The sequence below is a fragment of the Silurus aristotelis genome, assembly GCF_946808225.1.
Source record: "Silurus aristotelis genome assembly, chromosome: 9".
Lineage (NCBI taxonomy): Eukaryota > Metazoa > Chordata > Actinopteri > Siluriformes > Siluridae > Silurus > Silurus aristotelis.
The window spans coordinates 26,357,902-26,382,225 of NC_139582.1; the positions used below are offsets into that span (position 1 = coordinate 26,357,902).

The 24,324-nt window shown below is 38.3% G+C and overlaps 2 long non-coding RNA genes across 2 annotated transcripts in view; one reads left to right on the plus strand and one right to left on the minus strand.

The window, feature by feature from the left end:
* The window catches only part of LOC310731235, a 276,213-nt gene that overhangs the window by 25,880 nt on the left and 226,009 nt on the right, over positions 1-24,324 (minus strand). The window lies entirely within an intron of this gene.
* Positions 19,478-22,326, plus strand: LOC310731247. The gene is made up of 4 exons (XR_014535123.1): positions 19,478-19,628; positions 19,718-19,830; positions 21,887-21,976; positions 22,110-22,326. It is a non-coding gene; the product is annotated as an uncharacterized lncRNA (long non-coding RNA).

Consider the following 24,324-nt stretch of genomic DNA (forward strand, 5'->3'; position numbering starts at 1 on the left):
AAAAATATTAATTTGAGGATAATTGAACTTAATGAATCGAATAGTTTTGGATTAAATGAAGACTTTACTGAACTAAACAGCACTGAATTCTCCTTTAAATCAACTTAAGTTTACTGAACTAAATACTGTTACTTATATGAAAATAAACCCGGTTTCTTGAACCCTGTTCGGTTTCAGCCCCACTTTTGGGCCTCACAGCTGAAAATGACCTTCCTGACTTTCAATGGTAAAAGTTCCTGACAACAGTGTGCTACATACACAATTTACATCTCTTTTGATAGAACACACATTGGGCTTTACATCATCCAAAGATGCTGAAGATCCTTAGAAAAAAAATGTGTACGTCATAAAACATTATTTATTTTTTTCATATATAAATACATGAATTCGGTCCTGAAACAATCGAGAATAGTGATGGGTTAAAAGTCTGATTGTTTATATTTCATCTTTGAAGAAAATACAATAAAAACGAGATTCCTATAAACATTATTCTGAGACTGGGTGTAGTCCTTTTCTCCCTCCGTCTGTTTGAGGAAAAGCAGCCTGATAACCAAATGTACTGGGAATAATAACATTCACACAATAAGCATAGGACTGGTATTTGAACATTAGAAAAACAGTAGAAGAAGAAAGTAATGAAAGTAAAAGTAGCACAATGCTTCCTTCAGTACCTCTGTGAATGATGGAGCACATCTGGACCTTCCTTTTATCCTTCCATTCTACAAACAGCACATCCTCTTCTCTCAGCCAGTGATGAGGCCTCGAGGAGCTTTTTTTTTCAGAAGCTTGTTGGTGATGGTTTGAGGGTTTGTGGACTGAATTTTCCCACATGCTCAGATATTATTTTTTAGGAGATCTCTAAACAGTCCTGGACTTGTGTAGAAGTCGTCAACGAACAGTTTGTAGCCCGTTCCCAACATCTTCTCATCAACAAGTGCTATGACAGATGGTCTACAGACTGACTGGGGTGTGAAATCCTGATTCCACCTCTCTTCAGCTGTGTTGGGGGATAAAACCAGTGAAGACTGGGATTTTCTGTCTCTCACTTTTACTGGTAGAGCTGAAACAGGTGCTGAGTTTGGAGACTGCTTGAACCTCTTTTCTGGTTGATGGCTGGTGTGTGGAACCCACTTCTCCTCAGAAGATTCAACTAAATGACTGTTGGAGCTGCTATCATGGGCCCTCAACTGCTCAGTTGTATGAATGAGATAATTATAACTTATAACATAGGAAATTGTTCATTTAGTTATAATTTTTTCTACAAAACTTCATTATAATGAAGGTAATATCTAATAATGTGTTAGTAATAACAATAATAATAATAATAATAATAAAAAATCTAATAATAATGTTAGCAACAGTGTTCGTTTAATTGAGTCTGAATCAAAAGATTCACTGGTAAATGACTCGATTCCACAGTTCTAGAAAAATCTGTAACATAAAACATTCTGTCTCCTTAAAAATATTTCTTTCAGCAGTCTCTCTCAAGAAAAAGAAACTTTTGTTCTGTTTGTGCAAAACCAGCAGCTGGTCAGAAAGTTCCTTCTCTGTTCCTGGGTTAGTTTGAGGGTTTCACCTCACTCAGCTTCGTCTCCGTGGTTTGGCTCGTCATCTTACATCATCGTCTCATTGTAATAAACGGTGTTCCAGCATGAAAAAACCCCTGACCTGCATATATACAGGCGATAATCAGTTCCCAAACATCTCAACATTTACTGTTTCTAGTTCAATAACAGAACAAATAGCATTCGTACAGTTCAGAGTCTGATTTAAGGTTTGATCAAGTTTTCATTTTATTCTAACATGTTTGATTGAGTTCTTGCATGTAGATGATACTTTTAATACATTTAATACTAACTTCATGCAGTTTCTCACCATAAAGACTGGATTTTATATCAAATCTTTTAGACAAAATAAATTGTTTCAATGTTATTAAATCTGTACTCATTTTTTCCACATTATTTATTACATTAATTTTAATCAGCTTCATTTAACTTCTGTTTTATTTATTTATATCACAAAAATGCAGCTTAAAAATTAAACATGTAAAACAGTAAACAGTTTTAGTTTGACAGTTTAATATTATTAAGAAAAATATCTTGCTTTGTAAAAGAGCAACATCACATATAACTAGACAACAAAACACCATTAATAATATTTGTACAGAATTAAGTAAAAAGAAAGTCGTGACAGGGCCACTAGAGGGCAGTGTCAGTATTTTTATTATTATTATTATTATTTTATTTTATTTTACTTTTTATTTTTTTGTGGGACTTATGAATGCTTATTGATGAGGATGTGCTGATTGTATAACATTTAATCAAACTAATTATTGGGAATTTAATCATTTTATCTCTTTAGGTTTCATATATGTGTAAATCTGCATATAATAAAAATAAAAATTATTATTATAAAATCATAAATATGATTAAATGTAGACCTTTAGGTACTAAAGCACCTCAGTGCAATAAAGTATTACATTCTAAAGTCCAGCAAACACGACATGGGAGTCAATTCCTTGTAGCATTTTCTTGAACTTGGTTTGCAGGAGAAAATCTGGTTTTGTTGAAATAACAGGTAAACAGATGATAACTGGATAAATAACTAATGAATAAATGCTTCATCCGGCTCATTAACATGCAAACTGATGATGAGTTCCATCACCTGCTGTATGAACCGGAACAGAATCCACATTGTATTTCTAGTTGGAGATGCTGAGATTCTCTTTTTATTGAAATCTTTTGATTAAAACAGCAGGATGAGTTACTAAAGCTGAGCTTTTTCTCTCATTGAGACGTGAATTCTGTAGAACTGCTACTGCAATTTTTACATGAGATGCAATAAATCGTCCACCTACAGAACCTACAGAAACCCAGCATAACTTCCTGTAACTCAGCGTAACTTCCATGGAGGAGTCTCCCCCGTGTGGGTGGAGGAGGAACTGCTACAGTTTAGAGCCTGATTTAAGGTCAGAGCAAGTTGAGTTGTAACATGTAAATGGTACATTTAATACATTTAGTACCACCTTCATGCAGGTTCTCAGCATAAATAGTGAATGAACCACATCTGACTCGAAAAGACCACAATATATTCACATTCAAATACTTTTGACCACACAGTGTGTATCAGCTGAAAAGCAGCAGCTTCGGAGCAGTCGCTTTTCCACACTGAGGTTAAGGCCACATCTTGAAAATACACGATTAAGCAGCCACACTTAGTGTTGGGTTAGGGTTAGGGTTAGGGTTAGGGTTGCGCGTCTAATCGTACACATACGGTACGGGTGGTGGGAGTGGTCAAAACACACGTAAAGATGCTTCAGAACGGCGTTTCCGTTAAGAAACAGAAAAATCAATGCATTTTATTCACCATATTCAAATATTAAAAAATCTTTAGGTTTACTCAATCTTTCAAATAACTTTCATTTAGAGTCTCTCTGTTTATTATATTCTTATTTCAAATTTCAATTCATTTTACTGTGGAGTTTTGGAGAAAAGTAAAGGCAAAATCACTCAAAGCATCAGTGCATTTTCAATCATGTCACATATACAAATCTTAATTAAACATTTTGCTTTCTAGGTTTGCTCAATCTTTTAAATAATTCTTATTTAGACTCTCCCTGTCTATTATTTTATTACATTTCAAGATATTTACTTTGCAGTTTATGAGAAAAGTAAAGGCAAAATCACTCTAAACCTGCATTTTTATGATGTATACCCACAGATAGCCAGCACCTTTTGATCTAAGTAGGGTTGGAGGATCATACTGGTACAGAAGTTCACTCAGATACTGCGGCGTGAGAGCGTTAAGTGCTTTATACGTCAGTAGTAGTATTTTATAATCAATGCGAGATTTGATTGGGAGCAGTGTAGACTGTTAAAACAGGTGTGATGTGGTCATATTTCCTAGATCTCGTGAGGACTCTTGCTGCTGCATTCTGAACTAACTGAAGCTTATTAATGCACTTACTCACACACCCAGACAGTAAAGCGTTACAGTAGTCTAATCTAGAAGTAACAAAAGCATGAACTAGTTTTTCTGCATCCTGTAACGACGACATATTTCTAATTGTAGCAATATTTCCAAAGTAAAAGAAGGCGATCCTGGTAATATTATTCACGTGAGCCTCAAAGGAAAGACTCGGGTCAATAATCACACCAAGGTCTTTGACAGCCGTACACGCTGAAACAGAAACACCATCCAGAGATGCTACGTAATCAGAAAGTCTGCTTTTAGCTGCATGTGGTCCTACACTGTAAAAAAGGATTTGTTGACACAACTTGACTTAGTCAAGTCATCTTGTTGCATTGACTCAGTTAAGTTTAGCACATTAGGTGTTAAGTTTACTCAACTTTTATTCATTTGTTGAAATTATTAAGCCACCGGTCTGAATCAATTAATGAGCATTTCAAATCTTTAGTTAAAGCAGCTGAAAAACCTATTGGTAAAACATCATTTTTCATGTTTTCACAACAATAGATCGAGTCTAATTGACATAAAATAGTAATTTTTCCTCAACATAACTGTGAGTTTACTGGACTTTGGTTTGACAAGTAGTTCAGGAAATCTAACCAGATTTTTTTATGAAATCAACACAACTGCAAAATTCAAACTCTCAGCATTTCTTTTTTAAACAGATACACTGCATCCAAAAACACAGACATGAAGAATTCTCTTACAAAGATATAAAAACACTAGACAAGAAAAACCTTCACATATACAGTGAGGAAAATAAGTATTTGAACACCCTGCTATTTTGCAAGTTCTCCCACTTAGAAATCATGGAGGGGTCTGAAATTGTCATCGTCGGTGCATGTCCACTGTGAGAGACATAATCTAAAAAAAAAAATATCCAGAAATCACAATGTATGATTTTTAACTATTTATTTGTATGATACAGCTGCAAATAAGTATTTGAACACCTGAGAAAGTCAATGTTAATATTTGGTACAGTAGCCTTTGTTTGCAATTACAGAGGTCAAATGTTTCCTGTAGTTTTTCACCAGGTTTGCACACACTGCAGGAGGGATTTTGGCCCACTCCTCCACACAGATCTTCTCTAGATCAGTCAGGTTTCTGACCTGTCGCTGAGAAACACGGAGTTTGAGCTCCCTCCAAAGATTCTCTGTTGGGTTTAGGTCTGGAGACTGGCTAGGCCACGCCAAAACCTTGATATGCTTCTTACAGAGCCACTCCTTGGTTATCCTGGCTGTATGCTTCGGGTCATTGTCATGTTGGAAGACCCAGCCTCGACCCATCTTCAATGCTCTAACTGAGGGAAGGAGGTTGTTTCCCAAAATCTCGCAATACATGGCCCCGGTCATCCTCTCCTTAATACAGTGCAGTTGCCCTGTCCCATGTGCAGAAAAACACCCCCAAAGCATGATGCTACCACCCCCATGCTTCACAGTAGGGATGGTGTTCTTGGAATGGTACTCATTATTCTTCTTCCTCCAAACACGTTTAGTGGAATTATGACCCAAAAGTTCTATTTTGGTTTTATCTGACCACATGACTTTCTCCCATGACTCCTCTGGATCATCCAAATGGTCATTGGCAAACTCAAGACGTGCCTGGACATGTGCTGGTTTAAGCAGGGGAACCTTCCGTGCCATGCATGATTTCAAACTATGACGTCTTAGTGTATTACCAACAGTAACCTTGGAAACGGTGGTCCCAGCTCTTTTCAGGACATTGACCAGCTCCTCCTGTGTAGTTCTGAGCTGATTTCTCACCTTCCTTGGGATCATTGAGGCCCCACGAGGTGAGATCTTGCATGGAGCCCCAGTCCGAGGGAGATTGACAGTCATGTTTAGCTTCTTCCATTTTCTAATGATTGCTCCAACAGTGGACCTTTTTTCACCAAGCTGCTTGGCAATTTCCCCGTAGCCCTTTCCAGCCTTGTGGAGGTGTACAATTTTGTCTCTAGTGTCTTTGGACAGCTCTTTGGTCTTGGCCATGTTAGTAGTTGGATTCTTACTGATTGTATGGGGTGGACAGGTGTCTTCATGCAGCTAACGACCTCAAACGGGTGCATCTAATTTAGGATAATAAATGTAGTGGAGGTGGACATTTTAAAGGCAGACTAACAGGTCTTTGAGGGTCAGAATTCTAGCTGATAGACAAGTGTTCAAATACTTATTTGCAGCTGTATCATACAAATAAATAGTTAAAAAATCATATATTGTGATTTCTGGATTTTTTTTGTTTGATTATGTCTCTCACAGTGGACATGCACCTACGATGACAATTTCAGACCCCTCCATGATTTCTAAGTGGGAGAACATGCAAAATAGCAGGGTGTTCAAATACTTATTTTCCTCACTGTACACAGCTTACACAAACAGGCGCAAACTTCTGTATGCACAGACCCACATCCTCCAGCCAAAATAGTACAAATACCTCTCCTTGTCATCAGATATATTCATTGCAAGAACAAGTGTACATGAATAATTCACAATAAGCCGTGTTAAACTTCACATTCAACTGTTCAAAAACTGTCTTTAATTCCCAATCATAGTAAAAACCAAGGAAAGAGGAAGCAGTACAAGCGAACAAGAAAACAGTCAGTTTAAAAGGATTTCAAGAATCCCAATTTCCCACTTAAAACAATGAGATCTAAAAACAACAATGCTCTTACACTTTAAACCAGTACAACCATTAAACAGTAGCCAAATGGAAAAAAGTGTTTTGTTTGTTTTCTGTCTTACCGCATCAACTTAGTCTTCAAAGAGTGAACTTTTGCGGTGCAAGAGTCTGATCCAACTCCAATAAACAGCTGCTGTATCACTTTAAAAGGGAATTTTAGTTCCTTTGGATAGTCAAGATTTAATGCATACACCAAGCCCATCAGGTTCAGAAAAGCATTAGGTATATCAGTCAGGTGACGCATTACCACTTCTTCCTCAATCACCAGGGCAACGTCATTGTAGAATGCTGGGAGAGGTTCCATCACATTTTCCACCACCACAAGAATTCCAATCACCAAACCCTGGATCACATCCTCTTCACGGTCACTGGGCTTTATAGAATGTAAACAAAACAAGGTATTATTACTTAAAAGCAATGACACAAATACAGTCCCAGTCCCCTGCAAATTGAGAGATCTAATGGTCAATTTTCCCTGTTTTTTTCCTCACATGTTTTAGCTTACCTCGCATATCTTCATGAATTTTGAAGGAGTCTCTCGCATGTACCATGGCAGACCCAGCAATGCTGCTGTCCTCATCTTTTGCTTTATTGTCTGTAAAATATATAATGGTTAAAGTACTAGCTTTAATCTTTCAATCCTTTGTTTTTCTTTATCATTTCTCCCCCTCCCTCGTTCTTTGATGCTTTTGAAAAAAATGAAAATGTGCACATTTACACTTGTATACTTTTATTGTTAATAAATCAACAATGATGTGTGCAACAACAGTTGTTTGTTAACTTTTTGTTCACCAAAATAAGATTTAATAGTGTAACACACTCATGTCGAGGAGGAGTGGTGGCTCCAGCGGTTAAGGCGCTGGGTTGCCGATCGGAAGGTCTGGGGTTCAAGCCCCGGTATCGCCAGGCTGCCACTCTTGGGCCCTTGAGCAAGGCCCTTAACCCTCTATGCTCCGGGGGTCCCTTACGAGGGAAATATGAAATATCAAGGTCCGTGACGTGGGTCTTTCCCGTGGGCTCACCACCTGCAGGAGGGACCGTAAGGGACGGTGCTGTGAGGATTGGGCAGCAGGCGGGGGCCTGCTTAGACTGCTGCCCCCGCGACCCGAATTAAGATCCCGGATAAGCAGGAGAAAATGAATGAATGAATGAACACATTCATGTCACTTAAATCAGGGGTGTCTAATGCTGCTCCTGGAGAGGAAAAATGTATTGTAGAGTTTAACTCCAACCTGGTTCAACACACCTGCTTGAAAGTATGAAGTGATCCTGAACACCTTGATTAGCAGATTTGGTGTGTTTAATTGGGGTTGAAGCTAAACTTTGCAGGATCTTGGCTCCCCAGGAGCAGGATTGAGTATCCATGCCTTAAATTCATTGGGGATGTAACAACAATGTAAAGATTTTAAAGGATAGGTTACCAAAGATAATTGTCATTTTCTCACCAAGATGCCAAACACATGCAAAGATTTTCATTCCATAAAATTTTAATGAATAGTGGCTAGGCTGATTAGCTCTAAAAAGCAAAGAATTCTGTAAAAGTAGTGGATCACTCATGTTGCCATTTAAAAAAAAAAAATTTTTAAGATAACTTTGTGTAATAAACCAATCATATCAATGTTTATGTTACCATGACATAATACATCAAACCTCAGTTGTTCTTGTGTCACAACATTTGATCAAAAGAACCAATGAGGTTTGATATTAATCTAGTAGCGAATACAAACTTTATTCTAAACAAAAAGTGCCATTTTTATGTTTTCATCATACAAAGAGAATGTATGTTTACAATGTTTACTAAATGTGCATACACAATCTTTATAGATGCATGGGAGTGGAGAGTGACTTGCCTGATGGCAGTGTCTCAGCTTGTAATGTGTGATTAGGGCATGCTGGTTGGATGAGGAAAATCTACAAATCTTGCAACACCACCTCATTGATATGGAGTTGTGCTTCCACTCCACTTGCACTGTACTGATCCTGCAAATAAAAAAAACAGTGAAGTCAAACTCCATCAAAGTACACATACACGTTAAACACAGAAATATTCACTGAACATCTTACTTACCAAATACAATGAGGAAAAAATTATAAACACTATTTCTATGACTGGGTGATACATTGAATATTATAGTGATGATATTGCTGGCATTATGAAATTAAGCAACACTGTAAATAAAGCTTTTATTAGCTGAAAATGTTTCTACATTTCATGATTCTTCAGGGCTTCATAGATGATAAAAAGTTTAATGATGTGATTATTAAACTAGAAAAAGTTGTGACGTTACATTAATGCAAGATCAACACGCAAGTTAGCTATACAGAAGACACCGTTTGCACGTGCTCAGATGTATGTATGTTCCTCAAACGATCAGTCCTTAATTTTTAAATTCAAGTTTTTTTTAGGGGGAGTGGTGGCTCCAGCGGTTAAGGCGCTGGGTTGCCGATCGGAAGGTCTGGGGTTCAAGCCCCGGTATCGCCAAGCTGCCACTCTTGGGCCCTTGAGCAAGGCCCTTAACCCTCTATGCTCCGGGGGTCCCTTACGAGGGAAATATCAAGGCCCGTGACGTCGGAATGACGTGGGGCCGCCTTCCCGTGGGCTCACCACCTGCAGGAGGGACCGTAAGGGACGGTGCTGTGAGGATTGGGCAGCAGTCGAAGGCGGGGGCCTGCTTAGACTGCTGCCCCCACGACCCGAATTACGGATAAGCGGGAGTGAATGAATAAAGTTTTTTTAAATTACCAACTGATTTTATGTTTTAAGAAACACAAGTCAATCAAGCATTTTTATAATATAAAAACAAATTTGAACTAAATGTTGTTGCAACCATGTATAAATAAAAATGCATATTTCTCATTAAACACAAATCTGGAGTGTCGGCGGTGCTTCGAATATTACTGATCATTCTGTGTTTCTTCAATCAAAACGATAATGACATCCGATTAACGAATCATCACGTCCAGGGTCAGATCCAGAGTCGGTTCTTTCCGACAGTTCGTTTCAATGAAACGATAAAAAAAAAAAAAAAATTTCACCAGTTCTTTTACCTCCTCAAATAACGAAGTTGTTTCTATCGTCCCATGAAAATACAATTAAAGACATTTGTAATCATAACTTCAGTTCAATAATAATATCATCGTTATCTTGGAAACATAGTGTTCTGATGGGCAAACAGATTTTTTTCTTATAGTCTTATAAATTAAACTAGTCTCCATTACCTTTTTACAGAGACGAGGATTAAGCTCATAAAGCTTAAACTAGAACATGCTCAGCACAGCAGGTGTTACTTCAGTGATCTGTATTCAGTATTAATGAAGTTCGCAACATGTGATTGACTTAAATCAAAACGCGGACGGTGAGCGCTAACAAAACAAGTCTAAATTAACATTAAAGAAAAAATACTTACTCATTTCATTATTTGCAGTGAATAAAGTTCATCTGTAATCGCGGGCTCCTTCATCTTTTCTGGCATGATCAGCAACTTCCGGTGCAGAAAATGGCGGATGGCGTGTCTCCACTTCGTTAAAATATTACTTTATAATGACGAAGAGTTTCTGGCACATGCGCATTACAGATAAAAAATAAATAGAACCTATGTTTTGTTGTTATATGAACTGGTTATTTAAAGTTTTCCATTTCCCATCAAGTCGAGGTTGTTAGAACTCAACCAGTTGTGTAGTGCGGCACTGCAAGTTGACAGGACATGATTTTACTTGTTCACCTGACTAAAACTCTTAATCATTTTTACAGTGTATTAATTTACTCTGACCTCTGGTATAACTGCTATTAATAATTTACTCTGACCTCTGGTATAACTGCTATTAATAATTTACTCTGATCTCTGGTATAACTATTATTAATTTACTTTGACCTCTGGTATAACTGCAATTAATAATTTACTCTGATCTCTGGTATAACTGCTATTAATTTACTCTGATCTCTGGTATAACTGCTATTAATTTACTCTGATCTCTGGTATAACTGCTATTAATTTACTCTGACCTCTGGTATAACTGCTATTAATTTACTCTGATCTCTGGTATAAACTTTCTTTTCGGCTTCTCCCGTTAGGGGTCGCCACAGCGGATCCTCCGCACGTTTGATTTGGCACATGTTTTACGCTGGATGCCCTTCCTAACGCAACCCTCCCCAATTTATCCGGGCTTGGGACCGGCACTAAGAGTGGCTGGGGATGGTTCCCTGACCGGGAATCGAACCCGGGTCGCAGCGGTGAGAGCGCTGCATCTTAACCACTAGACCACCAGGGGACCTGGTATAACTATTATTAATTTACTCTGACCTCTGGTATAACTATTATTAATTTACTCTGACCTCTGGTATAACTGTTATTAATTTACTCTGACCTCTGGTATAACTGCTATTAATTTACTCTGACCTCTGGTATAACTGCTATTAATAATTTACTCTGACCTCTGGTATAACTGCTATTAATTTACTCTGATCTCTGGTATAACTGCTATTAATTTACTCTGACCTCTGGTATAACTGTTATTAATTTACTCTGACCTCTGGTATAACTGCTATTAATTTACTCTGATCTCTGGTATAACTGCTATTAATAATTTACTCTGACCTCTGGTATAACTGCAATTAATAATTTACTCTGACCTCTGGTATAACTGCTATTAATTTACTCTGATCTCTGGTATAACTGCTATTAATTTACTCTGACCTCTGGTATAACTGTTATTAATTTACTCTGATCTCTGGTATAACTGCTATTAATTTACTCTGACCTCTGGTATAACTGCTATTAATTTACTCTGATCTCTGGTATAAACTTTCTTTTCGGCTTCTCCCGTTAGGGGTCGCCACAGCGGATCCTCCGCACGTTTGATTTGGCACATGTTTTACGCTGGATACCCTTCCTAACGCAACCCTCCCCAATTTATCCGGGCTTGGGACCGGCACTAAGAGTGGCTGGGGATGGTTCCCTGACCGGGAATCGAACCCGGGTCGCAGCGGTGAGAGCGCTGCATCTTAACCACTAGACCACCAGGGGACCTGGTATAACTATTATTAATTTACTCTGACCTCTGGTATAACTATTATTAATTTACTCTGACCTCTGGTATAACTGTTATTAATTTACTCTGACCTCTGGTATAACTGCTATTAATTTACTCTGATCTCTGGTATAACTGTTATTAATTTACTCTGACCTCTGGTATAACTGCTATTAATTTACTCTGATCTCTGGTATAACTGTTATTAATTTAGTCTGATCTCTGGTATAACTGTTATTAATTTACTCTGATCTCTGGTATAACTGTTATTAATTTACTCTGATCTCTGGTATAACTGCTATTATTAATTTACTCTGACCTCTGGTATAACTGCTATTAATTTACTCTGATCTCTGGTATAACTGTTATTAATTTACTCTGATCTCTGGTATAACTGCTATTAATTTACTCTGATCTCTGGTATAACTGTTATTAATTTACTCTGACCTCTGGTATAACTGCTATTAATTTACTCTGATCTCTGGTATAACTGCTATTAATTTACTCTGATCTCTGGTATAACTGCTATTAATTCCATGGTGTTTTGACAATTTTTAAATTGTGTGTTTTTGTACAGATTCTACAAAGAAAATGCAAAAGTATAAATTGCTCATGAAAAAGCTTAACGACTTTTGGTTGACATTTATATAATGTCCTTTATACTGAAAAAACTTTCAAAATGAACGCTTTAATAACACATTACCCCAAATTCATTTTAACAGCACACATTTAATTAATGAGCAATTAATGCAGCACGCATTTCTTCATTTTTATTAAAAATATAAATAAATAAATATTATAACAAAAAAGGCGAAATTAAAAAACCTTTATCACAACACACATTTATACACGACATCCTTTCTTTTACTCAGATATTGTTAGATTTCTATCATCATTGTTGGAGAGGTTTTCCATACAATCTACGATGCCCGTGGTGTCTTTTCTGATCAGGGAAGAATCACACAGCACACAGAATGGTGCATATGTTCTTCTTCAGTTTAATGCAGATAACAGACAAGTATATATACACACTGGAAAAAACCCCGAGCTAAAACTGTTCCTGATTGGGTAAGAAAACATAGTAATCAGAGATGTGTGGGCACAGACAAAGACTTTCTGTGTACCTGACATACTCACATCATAAAGATCCTATAAACACTGAACAGACAACATAGGAATGTGTTTAGAGAACCAGAGTGGGGCTCATCTTAATACTAACAGATATGAAAAAAATTTAAAAAATCCAGTGAAAAATCATTTTCATCACCAAACAAGGACCAACACAGCCCTTTATGCAGAGCCGTTCAAACTGTGTGCAAAATGAAGGCAAAAGAAAAGGAATTTGCTAAAGAGCCAGGAAATGATACACCAGTGGAAGGTTGAAAAAGCCACACTATAACAAAAAACAGGTTGATGTGTTTCTCAAAGTTTCTTAAAGTCTGTTACACCAAACCATAAACAATCAGACAGTGTCATGTTGCATTACTAGGTGGATGTCCTGCGTCATTATTAAACAAGCTTCAGTTAGTTCAGAATGCGGCAGCAAGAGTTCTTACTAGATCAAGAAAATATGATCACATAACCCCAATCTTATCATCCCTACACTGGCTTCCTGTTAAGTTTTGAATAGACTACAAACTATTACTTCTTACTTATAAAGCACTAAATGGTTCGGCTCCAACGTACCTATCTAGTCTTTTAACACGCTACAATCCGTCACGCTCCCTGAGATCTCAAAACTTTGGACTTCTAGTAGTTCCTATATAGCAAAGTCCACTAAAGGTGGTAGAGCATTCTCACTTTTAGCTCCTAAACTCTGGAATAGTCTTCCTGACAGTGTTCGGGGCTCAGACACACTCTCCCAGTTTAAGTGCAGATTAAAAACATATCTTTTTAGCAAAGCCTACACATAACATACGTCTCACATCATAAGCTTGTGCTCCAGAACATCTGATCACATGCACATTTTTAACTTGTGCTGTTAATATCATGAACAGCAGCTACGCTAATTCCTCTCCACTGCTTCTCTTTCTCTACTCATCCCGAGACACCCTGAGGTTCCTCCAGCTCCAGTCACGTCCCACCTCGTAATGATTACGGACCTTTGAAGAAGTAGATGCCGAACTCGCAAACATCCCGTACCATCTTGAGACGTACCAGTGCAAACTGGATCCCACTGCATGTGTGGAGTTTTGACATTGGACCTCCTGGAGTGTTTAAAGGCTCTGGCATGGAGAAGCTGATGCTGGATCTGTGATGATCACAAATGCTGAGCTCATAAAACTAGAAGCTACTAACCATAAAGACTGTATAAGACTGCAGAAAGAACATCACTTATAATCTTATACTTCAGTACTCATGTTAGTTCCCACCCTCCAGTGTTGTGTATTGTTGAAAGATTTATGATCACACTCTTGATGTCGCCCGGATGGGGATGGGTTCCCCTTTTGAGTCTGGTTCCTCTACGGGGTTTCTTCCTCATGACATCTAGGGGAGTTTTTCCTTGCCACAGTTGCCACGGCTGCTCATCAGGGAGAAATGAACACCATTCGCCTTGACTGTTGATTTCTGTAAAGCTGCTTTGAGACAATGTCTGTTGTGAAAATTTTTTTTAAGCTTTTAGGCTGCACAAACCTCAACTTTCTTTTACAATATGATGAATTTCTTTCAACTATGGTGATGGTTGGATGCTGGTTTGTGTTGGTTGAACACTGGTTTGTGATGGTTGGATGATGGTTTGTGATGGTTGGATGCTGGTTTGTGATGGTTGGATTCTGGTTTTATTTGTATAGCGCTTTTAACAATGAACATTGTCTCAAAGCAGCTTTACACAGATGATGTGGTAATAAAAAGTGAATATGTTCTTTATGAGTAAGTTTGTCCCTGATGAGGAAGCTGGTGGCGACTGTGGCATGGAAAAACTCCCCGAGATGGCATAAGGAAGAAACCTTGAAAGGAACCAGACTCAAGAGGGAACCCATCCTCATCTGGGTTGCACCGAATGTCCATCCATAGCAGATACACAATGCCGCGGGGCACAGTGATGATGACCAGAAGCGAAAAGTAGTCCCAAGTCAATGTAGCAGACTGTCGACACCAACCACAGTCCAATCCATCCTCAAAAGCACCCGCTCTCACTCCGAAATTTCATTGAACCACCCAAGGTGTTGATGAGAAACCGTCCCAAGCTGCACAGAGCGGCCTCCAGCCGAAGAGAACACCATCCAGAGGCAGACCTGGAACGAAGTGGGTAGATCTACGGAGGGGAGAGGGGCAGGAACAGTGGTCTTTGGAGCCTTAGGAGCATGTTTAACTCGACAAAGAGAGAGCGAGCGAGAGAGAGAGAGAGAGAGAGAGAGAGAGAGAGAGAGAGAGAGAGAGAGAGAGAAGAGGGTGACAGGAAGAGAAGGATATGGATTATTAAGTGTCTTTATTGTTGTATGAAAGTTAATATCACTGTGCAGTTTGGACTCCGGCAAGACTCGCTCTGGCAACATAACTAAAAGGGAAAACCAGAAGGTAATACAGACATGAGGGATCTCTGGGATAAGAGACGACCCACACCACCGTCAACAAACCTGTGTGAACGTGTGAGAGTGAGGGGACGACAGAAAATAAATATCCCAGTTCACCAAACACCCGATATCCATGCTCCCTCCAGATCTATTTGACTAAATAAATATGTTTTCAACCTCGACTTGGACACTGAGACTGTGTCTGAGTCCAAAACACTGATTGGAAGGTTGTTCCATAACTTTGGGGCTTTATAAGAGAAAGATCTGTCCCCTGCTGTAGTCTTCATTATTTGAGAAACCAACATATAGCCTGCACCTTTTGATCTAAGTAGGCGTGGAGGATCATACTGGTACAGAAGTTCACTCAGATACTGCGATGCAAGAGCGTTAAGTGCTTTATACATCAGTAGTAGTATTTTATAATCAATGCGAGATTTGATTGGGAGCAGTGTAGACTGTTAAAACAGGGGTAATGTGCTCATATTTCCTAGATCTCGTGAGGACTCTTGCTGCTGCATTCTCAATTAACTGAAGCTTATTAATGCACTTACTCGTACCAGTGCCAATTGGATCCCACTACATGTGTGGAGTTTTGACATTGGACCTCCAGGAGTGTTTAAAGGCTCTGGCATGGAGAAGCTGATGCTGGATCTGTGATGATCACAAATGTTGAGCTCAGTAGCTCCTAGTTTTATACCAAAGACTGTAGAAAGAACATTACTTATAATCTTATACTCCAGTACTCATGTTAGTTCTCACTCTCCAGTGTTCTGTATTGTTGAAAGATTTATGATCAATCTCTTGATGTCACCCAAATGAGGATGGGTTCCCCTTTTGAGTCTGGTTCCTCTCGGGGTTTCTTCCTCATGTCATCTAAGGGAGTTTTTCCTTGCCACAGTCGCCACGGCTGCTCGTCAGGGATAAATACACACCATTCACCTTGACTGTTGATTTCTGTAAAGCTGCTTTGAGACAATGTCTGTTGTGAAAAGCGCTATAGAAATAAACTTGACTTGACTTAAAGCGTTACAGTAGTCAATTCTAGATGTAACAAAAGCATGAACTAATTTTTCTGCATCCTGTAACCACATCATATTTCTAATTTTAGAAATATTTTTAAGGCGATCCTGGTAATATTATTCACATGAGCCTCAAAGGAAAGACTAGGGTCAATATTAACCCCAAGGTCTTTGACAGCCGTACACGCTGAAACAGAAACACCATCCAGAGATGCTACGTAATCGGAAAGTTTGCTTCTAGCTGCATGTGGTCCTAGTAAAAGTACTTCCGTCTTATCTGAGTTGAGCAGAAATACCAGGTGCTGTAAGCTTTAATTTTTTTTTTCTTTGCTTTCATGCTTAATTTAAGGATGAACATTTACCGTTGTGGATAAAGTGTGATAAAAGTTGAACTGGAATAGCAGGAAAGGCATATAAGCACCCAGGTGAAAAAGAAATATACTTAAGTTGTAATTTTTTGGATGCACTTATTATATTTTTATTATATTATACTAAGTGCATATTAAATGTGTTACTTTGGAACAACTTCAAGTATATTAAATGATAATTAATCTATGATTAAGATACATTTAAAAGTAATTGCAATATAATTTAATATACTTATTTGTGTTAAAAATGGAACAACTTTATGTATATTTAGTGTCATTTAAGTGTACTTCTTTACATTATATTTATAATATACTTTCATTCTATACTTGAAGTACAGTTGAAATATATTTTAAGCTTCAAATTAATGTGTTCCCAGTATATTTACATCATAACTAGGATTGTATTAGCAGAACAGATTTGATAAATAATTCAGAATTATATTAATATATTTTTATTGTATATAAAAATACAGTGCAATTATACACCTTTAGTACAAAAAAACCATTCAGAATTTTATCAAATGCACACAGTTTTAGAAAACTCAAAAACTTTAATTCACGAATACTACTAATTGAATAATCTTCTGCACAAACAGCTAAAATGTTTATTTTTTTTAAATACAAAAGCAAAGTTTACCACTTTTTTTTTACTTTGTATTAAATATAATATTAAATAATGATATTTCTCTGAATTTTCTAATTTTTCAAGACGATAAAGGGAAATGTTCTACATTGCACCCATTTTTAATACTTACTTCTAACATGATTAGACATGAAATATAAAATATTCCTGAAAATATAGAATAGGAGTTTATATATAATTCTTTTGAAAAATAGCAAAAACATTAAGTCTTGCTGAACCATTATGAGGTCTACACAACATTTCACAGTATAACAAAGCTGATAAACTGTGCTTAAGTACAAATACCCAGCCCACAATTACTGTATTATAATGTACAACAATTTTAAATGTTAAATTACTTTACATGTAAGAAGATCAAAGTAATAAAAAAGGGGGATGTTTTACAGGAACTAAACATACCTATGAGCACATTGACCATGTGAGGGTCCAACTGGTCCTTTGAGGTTTGAATACCACATTTCCCTGTGAGTGTGCATCTTGCTAAAATTTCTAGTTAAAGTCTATTTTAAATGAGCCTTGGCCCAGAGAAAACACTGGATCATGTTTAGATATGGCTTCTTTTTTGACCTATAGAGGTGAATGACACAGTGGATTGTGTTCACCGACACAGTTTTCTGGAAGTATTCCTGAGCCCATGTTGTGATTTCCATTACAGTAGCATTTCTGTATGTAACGCAGTGCAGTCTAAGGGCCCGAAGTTTACGGGCATCCAGTATGGTTTTCCGACCTTGAACCCTTACACACAGAGATTGTTCCAGATTCTCTGAATCATTGGATGCTATTATGCACTCACTTTCTCACTTTCATTTCAACATTTGATATTTTAGCGATATTCTATTTTAAATAAAATATAAGTTTATGAGATTTGTGCATTATTGCATTCCTTTTTTATTCACAATTTGTACAGTGTCCCAAGTTTTTTGGAATCGGGTTTGTAATCCTCAATGCCAATATTTGAATTTGAAGCCTGGAAGCAAAAGTTTTTCTGCTCTTTTTTTTTTTGCTGATGTTGCAAATGTGAGCATGTGCCATGAGAGAAAACCCTTTGCTAAGAAATAATAAATTTAATTCATTTGAAAAATCGATATCTATCCATCTATCTATCTATCCATCCATCCATCCATCCATCCATCCATCTCTCTCTCTCTCTCTCTCTCTCTCTCTCTCTCTCTCTCTCTCTCTCTCTCTCTCTCTCTGTGGGTGGTCTCTGCTGCCATCTACTGTTACAGAACTCTCAGTGCAACTTACTTCCTTTGCACACACAGTGTCAGACTGCACATTTCATGACAACATACACATCACATTGCACGGTCATGATGTTTACAGGACCAGATAGGGATTGTGAAGGTGTCTACAAGAACAGATAGGGATTTTATTTGTACAGATTCCAGGCTGAAATAGAGAGGCAATGCTTAAAAGATGTGTATTGGGCAAAGGAGGCTGCTTCTGTGTCTATTTCTAACTCTCCCTCACGGTAACAAATTTGTGTATCAACAGGCAACTGTCCTACACCGTACTCTGTTCCCATTTGGGGGGATCCCAGGAGAAAGATTCTTTAGAAAAACTGTGTATTTTCTTTTTTTTTTTTTTAATGGTGATTCACATAAAACAGCAGTTAACTCCATTGCACCAGTTCTGAAAACCAGTTCTGATTGAACCTAAACTACAGCTTCCAGAAAGTAACTCATTCTCTCTCCAAATGCAGCATCATATTTAACCAATATCCAATAACAAATTCCCTGACAGTAATTCACACTGCGCACAACAAACACATTCATATTTTGTTATTGTCTCTTGTTTTTATATAGTTTAGTTTTATGTTGTAAATACTTAACTGTGTTTAGGTGTTTGTCAGCGTCTGTGTAATCGGGTTTTCACGTTGCTCTTCCCCCAAACGTTCAGCCAAATCAAGCGCCACCCAGCGGCCGTGTTTTTAGTGACAGATTTACGATGCGCAGGCGCGACTCAACCGGAAGCCGACGAGTCCACTGTGTGACGAAAAGGGGAATTATAAAATGCTGTCATAATTAGTTTTCCTGTTACTTCGGTATACATTCGTTTATTTTATAGTATAAAAAACGTATTAATGGGGGTGTTGCTATGTTTATATATAGATATGTATGTGTTATTGTAAATATGTACATATCTCTTATACTTACCTCTCTAATTAGTCAGGTTGGTTTAATCCACGTGGGGGCGGGGCTTGGACTATAAAGGAGAGCTTCACAGCGTCAGTTTGGTTAGTTAGTCAGTATGCCTCTGTTGTGTCACAGGTGGCTCGCACCAATAGCGTCGTTTGCGTGTATATTTTTTGCTCTGTTTGTTTCATTCGTTGTCCAATCTTTTATTTGTTACTTTGTATATAACTCGGGTGTTTTCTTAGCTTGGACTGTTTCACCCATTGAGCACAGTAAGTAAGCAATCACTTTGCATTATAACACTTCAGTAAGAAATGCAATAAATCTTTGGGATCTTAACTTTTCTTTTGTCTTTTTTCAGTGTGGGTTCCCCCATTATTTGCCTGACAATGTGCCTACTTGTTAGGCAGACCAAAGTTGTGGTTGAAAAGGATGTTGTCACACTGATCCTACAGAGGAGAGACTAAAGTTAATGTATGTGTACAAGAGCAGTCTAGGCAATGTTCATGTGTGATTTGAATAGGCAACGTGTAGTTGCCAACCAGGCTACATTTGTTAGTTTTACTAGATCTTAGTGCTGCATTCGACACTATAGATCATGATCTTCTCCTAGATCGCTTACAAAATTACATTAAGGCATTCAGGGACAGGCATTAAGCTGGTTTAAATCCTACCTGTCTGATCTTTACCATTTTGTAGACTTAAATGGAGAGCTATCCAGGTTAATGCAAGTAAATTATAGTGTTCCAAAGGTTCAGTTCTAGGACCCCTGCTTTTCACAATATACAGTGCCTTGCGAAAGTATTCGGCCCCCTTGAACTTTGCGACCTTTTGCCACATTTCAGGCTTCAAACGTAAAGATTTTTTGTGAAGAATCAACAAGCGGGACAAAATCATGAAGTGGAACGAAATTTATTGGATATTTCAAACTTTTTTAACAAATAAAAAACTGAAAAATTGGGCGTGCAAAATTATTCAGCCCCTTTATTTTCAGTGCAGCAAACTCTCTCCAGAAGTTCAGTGAGGATCTCTGAATGATCCAATGTTGACCTAAATGACTAATGATAAATAGAATCCACCTGTGTGTAATCAAGTCTCCCTATAAATGCACCTGCACTGTGATAGTCTCAGAGGTCCGTTTAAAGCGCATAGAGCATCATAAAGAACAAGGAACACACCAGGCAGGTCCGAGATACTGTTGTGGAGAAGTTTAAAGCCGGATTTGGATACAAAAAGATTTCCCAAGCTTTAAACATCCCAAGGAGCACTGTGCAAGCGATAATATTGAAATGGAAGGAGTATCAGACCACTGCAAATCTACCAAGACCTGGCCGTCCCTCTCAACTTTCAGCTCATACAAGGAGAAGACTGATCAGAGATGCAGCCAAGAGGCCCATGATCACTCTGGATGAACTGCAGAGATCTACAGCTAAGGGGGGGGGACTCTGTCCATAGGACAACAATCAGTCGTATACTGCACAAATCTGGCCTTTATGGAAGAGTGGCAAGACGAAAGCCATTTCTTAAAGATATCCATAAAAAGTGTCGTTTAAAGTTTGCCACAAGCCACCTGGGAGACACACCAAACATGTGGGAGAAGGTGCTCTGGTCAGATGAAACCAAAATCGAACTTTTTGGCAACAATGCAAAACGTTATGTTTGGCGTAAAAGCAACACAGCTCATCACCCTGAACATACCATCCCCACTGTCAAACATGGTGGTGGCAGCATCATGTTTTGGGCCTGCTTTTCTTCAGCAGGGACAGGAAAGATGGTTAAAATTGATGGGAAGATGGATGGAGCCAAATACAGGACCATTCTGGAAGAAAACCTGATCGAGTCTGCAAAAGACCTGAGACTGGGACGGAGATTTGTCTTCCAACAAGACAATGATCCAAAACATAAAGCAAAATCTACAATGGAATGGTTCACAAATAAACATATCCAGGTGTTAGAATGGCCAAGTCAAAGTCCAGACCTGAATCCAATCGAGAATCTGTGGAAAGAACTGAAAACTGCTGTTCACAAATGCTCTCCATCCAACCTCACTGAGCATTAGCTGTTTTGCAAGGAGGAATGGGCAAAAATTTCAGTCTCTCGATGTGCAAAACTGATAGAGACATACCCCAAGCGACTTACAGCTGTAATCGCAGCAAAAGGTGGCGCTACAAAGTATTAACTTAAGCGGGCTGAATAATTTTGCACGCCCAATTTTTTCGTTTTTTATTTGTTAAAGTTTGAAATATCCAATAAATTTCGTTCCACTTCATGATTGTGTCCCACTTGTTGTTTCTTCACAAAAAAATTACAGTTTCATATCTTTGTTTGAAGCCTGAAATGTGGCAAAAGGTCGCAAAGTTCAAGGGGGCCAAATACTTTCACAAGGCACTGTACATGCTTCCCTTTGAAAATATGCTGATACCCAGCTATATATCTCAATACTAGGTGAGACAGCTCAATTAGCTTGGATAACTGTGTTAGAGTTAAAAGATTGCATGACTTATAACTTTTTATTAAATTCTGTTGACAGATTTTGCTCATCTGCCCAAAAAACATTACACTGAAGCTCCAGCATTTCAACCTGCATTTACACAGATGTTCTGTAACTACTACTTCAACGGTAGAAGACCTGGGAGTTATTTTAGACAGCAACTTGTCTTTTCAAAATCGTATCAACCATGTTACAAAAACAGCCTTTTTTCACCTTAGAAATATTGCTAAGCTAGAAAACATGTTATCTATATCTGATGCAGAGAAGCTCATCCATGCTGACCCAGGAGCAGAAGGACCACCGTGTCTGATCATTTACTTGCGATAAAACTTTGGTGTATGACCTTGAGATGAATCAACGCTCTTCAGTGGAAAGATAATCTTCACAATTGAAAAACACGAGGGAGGTCCACAGCTCTATCATGCCCCAGAAGCTACTGTGCATGCAGTACAGCTTCAGAAGTACTTGTTGGGTCTCAGATAAATGCAGAGCAAATAGGGAAATAAAAACTTTCCAAAGACTTTATACCTTTTAGTTTACATACTTGTCCTGTTGCACGGTTGGAAATTAACAGGTAGTTGGGGCAAAATTGTCACTTCAGCTTGACGGCAGCTCTATTCCCAGTGTCATGATTTAAGTGTCATTTGAAAAGTCCTATATTTTAGAGCTGATCTGTTGATGTTGCATTAGATTGGCACCAAATACACACTTTTGTTGAATGCAGTGTTTAAAGCGTTTTGATTTGTCACTGCGTGTGCTCATTGTCTGAATTCTAAATCTGCATTTGCAATTTCTCATCATAAAAGATTTTCTCTTTTGCTGCAAAAGTGCGTCGCTCTCATTAGACAAGTCAGACTTTTTTTTCCTTTAGCTTTTTTTGCAGATATTAGAAACATTGTTTATGAATTCTAATCTGTAAAAATCGGTAAACAAATTCATTTTTTTCTGTAGCCACTTCATGACTTGTTTATTCTACCTAGATTATAACCCTAATGATCACGTTAAAATTATCACCAATTAGGGAGCGTGCTGTGCTGCAGGTAATACACTGTCAAGGGATAAATACTTCATACAAGCAATTTAAAACTTGAACTTAAAAAAAAAGTTGTCCTTGTCCTTTTTGAACTATGCTTGAATTCCCTACCCCACCTTCTGTGGTTAAAAACATACATACATACATACAGTGAGGAAAATAAGTATTTAAACACCCTGCTATTTTGCAAGTTCTCCCACTTAGAAATCATAGAGGGGTCTGAAATTGTCATCGTAGGTGCATGTCCACTGTGAGAGACATAATCTAAAAAAAAATCCAGAAATCACAATATATAATTTTTAAACTATTTACTAATTTATTTTATTTATAGAATTCTGACCCTCAAAGACCTGTTAGTCTGCCTTTAAAATGTCCACCTCCACTACATTTATTATCCTAAATTAGATGCACCTGTTTGAGGTCGTTAGCTGCATAAAGACACCTGTCCACCCCATACAATCAGTAAGAATCCAACTACTAACATGGCCAAGACCAAAGAGCTGTCCAAAAACACTAGAGACAAAATTGTACACCTCCACAAGGCTGGAAAGGGCTACGGAGAAATTGCCAAGCAGCTTGGTGAAAAAAGGTCCACTGTTGGAGCAATCATTAGAAAATGGAAGAAGCTAAACATGACTGTCAATCTCCCTCGGACTGGGGCTCCATGCAAGAGCTCACCTCGTGGGGTCTCAATGATCCTAAGGAAGGTGAGAAATCAGCCCAGAACTACACAGGAGGAGCTGGTCAATGACTTGAAAAGAGCTGGGACCACCGTTTCCAAGGTTACTGTTGGTAATACACTAAGACGTCATGGTTTGAAATCATGCATGGCACGGAAGGTTCCCCTATTTAAACCAGCACATGTCCAGGCACGTCTTAAGTTTGCCAATGACCATTTGGATGATCCAGAGGGGTCATGGGGGAAGTCATGTGGTCAGATGAGACCAAAATAGAACTTTTGGGTCATAATTCCACTAAATGTGTTTGGAGGAACAAGAATGATGAGTACCATCCCAAGAACACCATCCCTACTGTGAAGCATGGGGGTGGTAGCATCATGCTTTGGGGGTGTTTTTCTGCACATGTGACAGGGCGACTGCACTGTATTAAGGAGAGGATGACCAGGGCCATGTATTGCGAGATTTTGGGGAACAACCTCCTTCCCTCAGTTAGAGCATTGAAGATGGGTCGAGGCTGGGTCTTCCAACATGACAATGACCTGAAGCACACAGCCAGGATAACCAAGGAATGGCTCTGTAAGAAGCATATCAAGGTTCTGACGTGGCCCAACCAGTCTCCAGACCTAAACCCAATAGAGAATCTTTGGAGGGAGCTCAAACTCCGTCTTTCTCAGCGACAGGCCAGAAACCTGACTGATCTAGAGAAGATCTGTGTGGAGGAGTGGGCTAAAATCCCTCCTGCAGTGTGTGCAAACCTGGTGAAA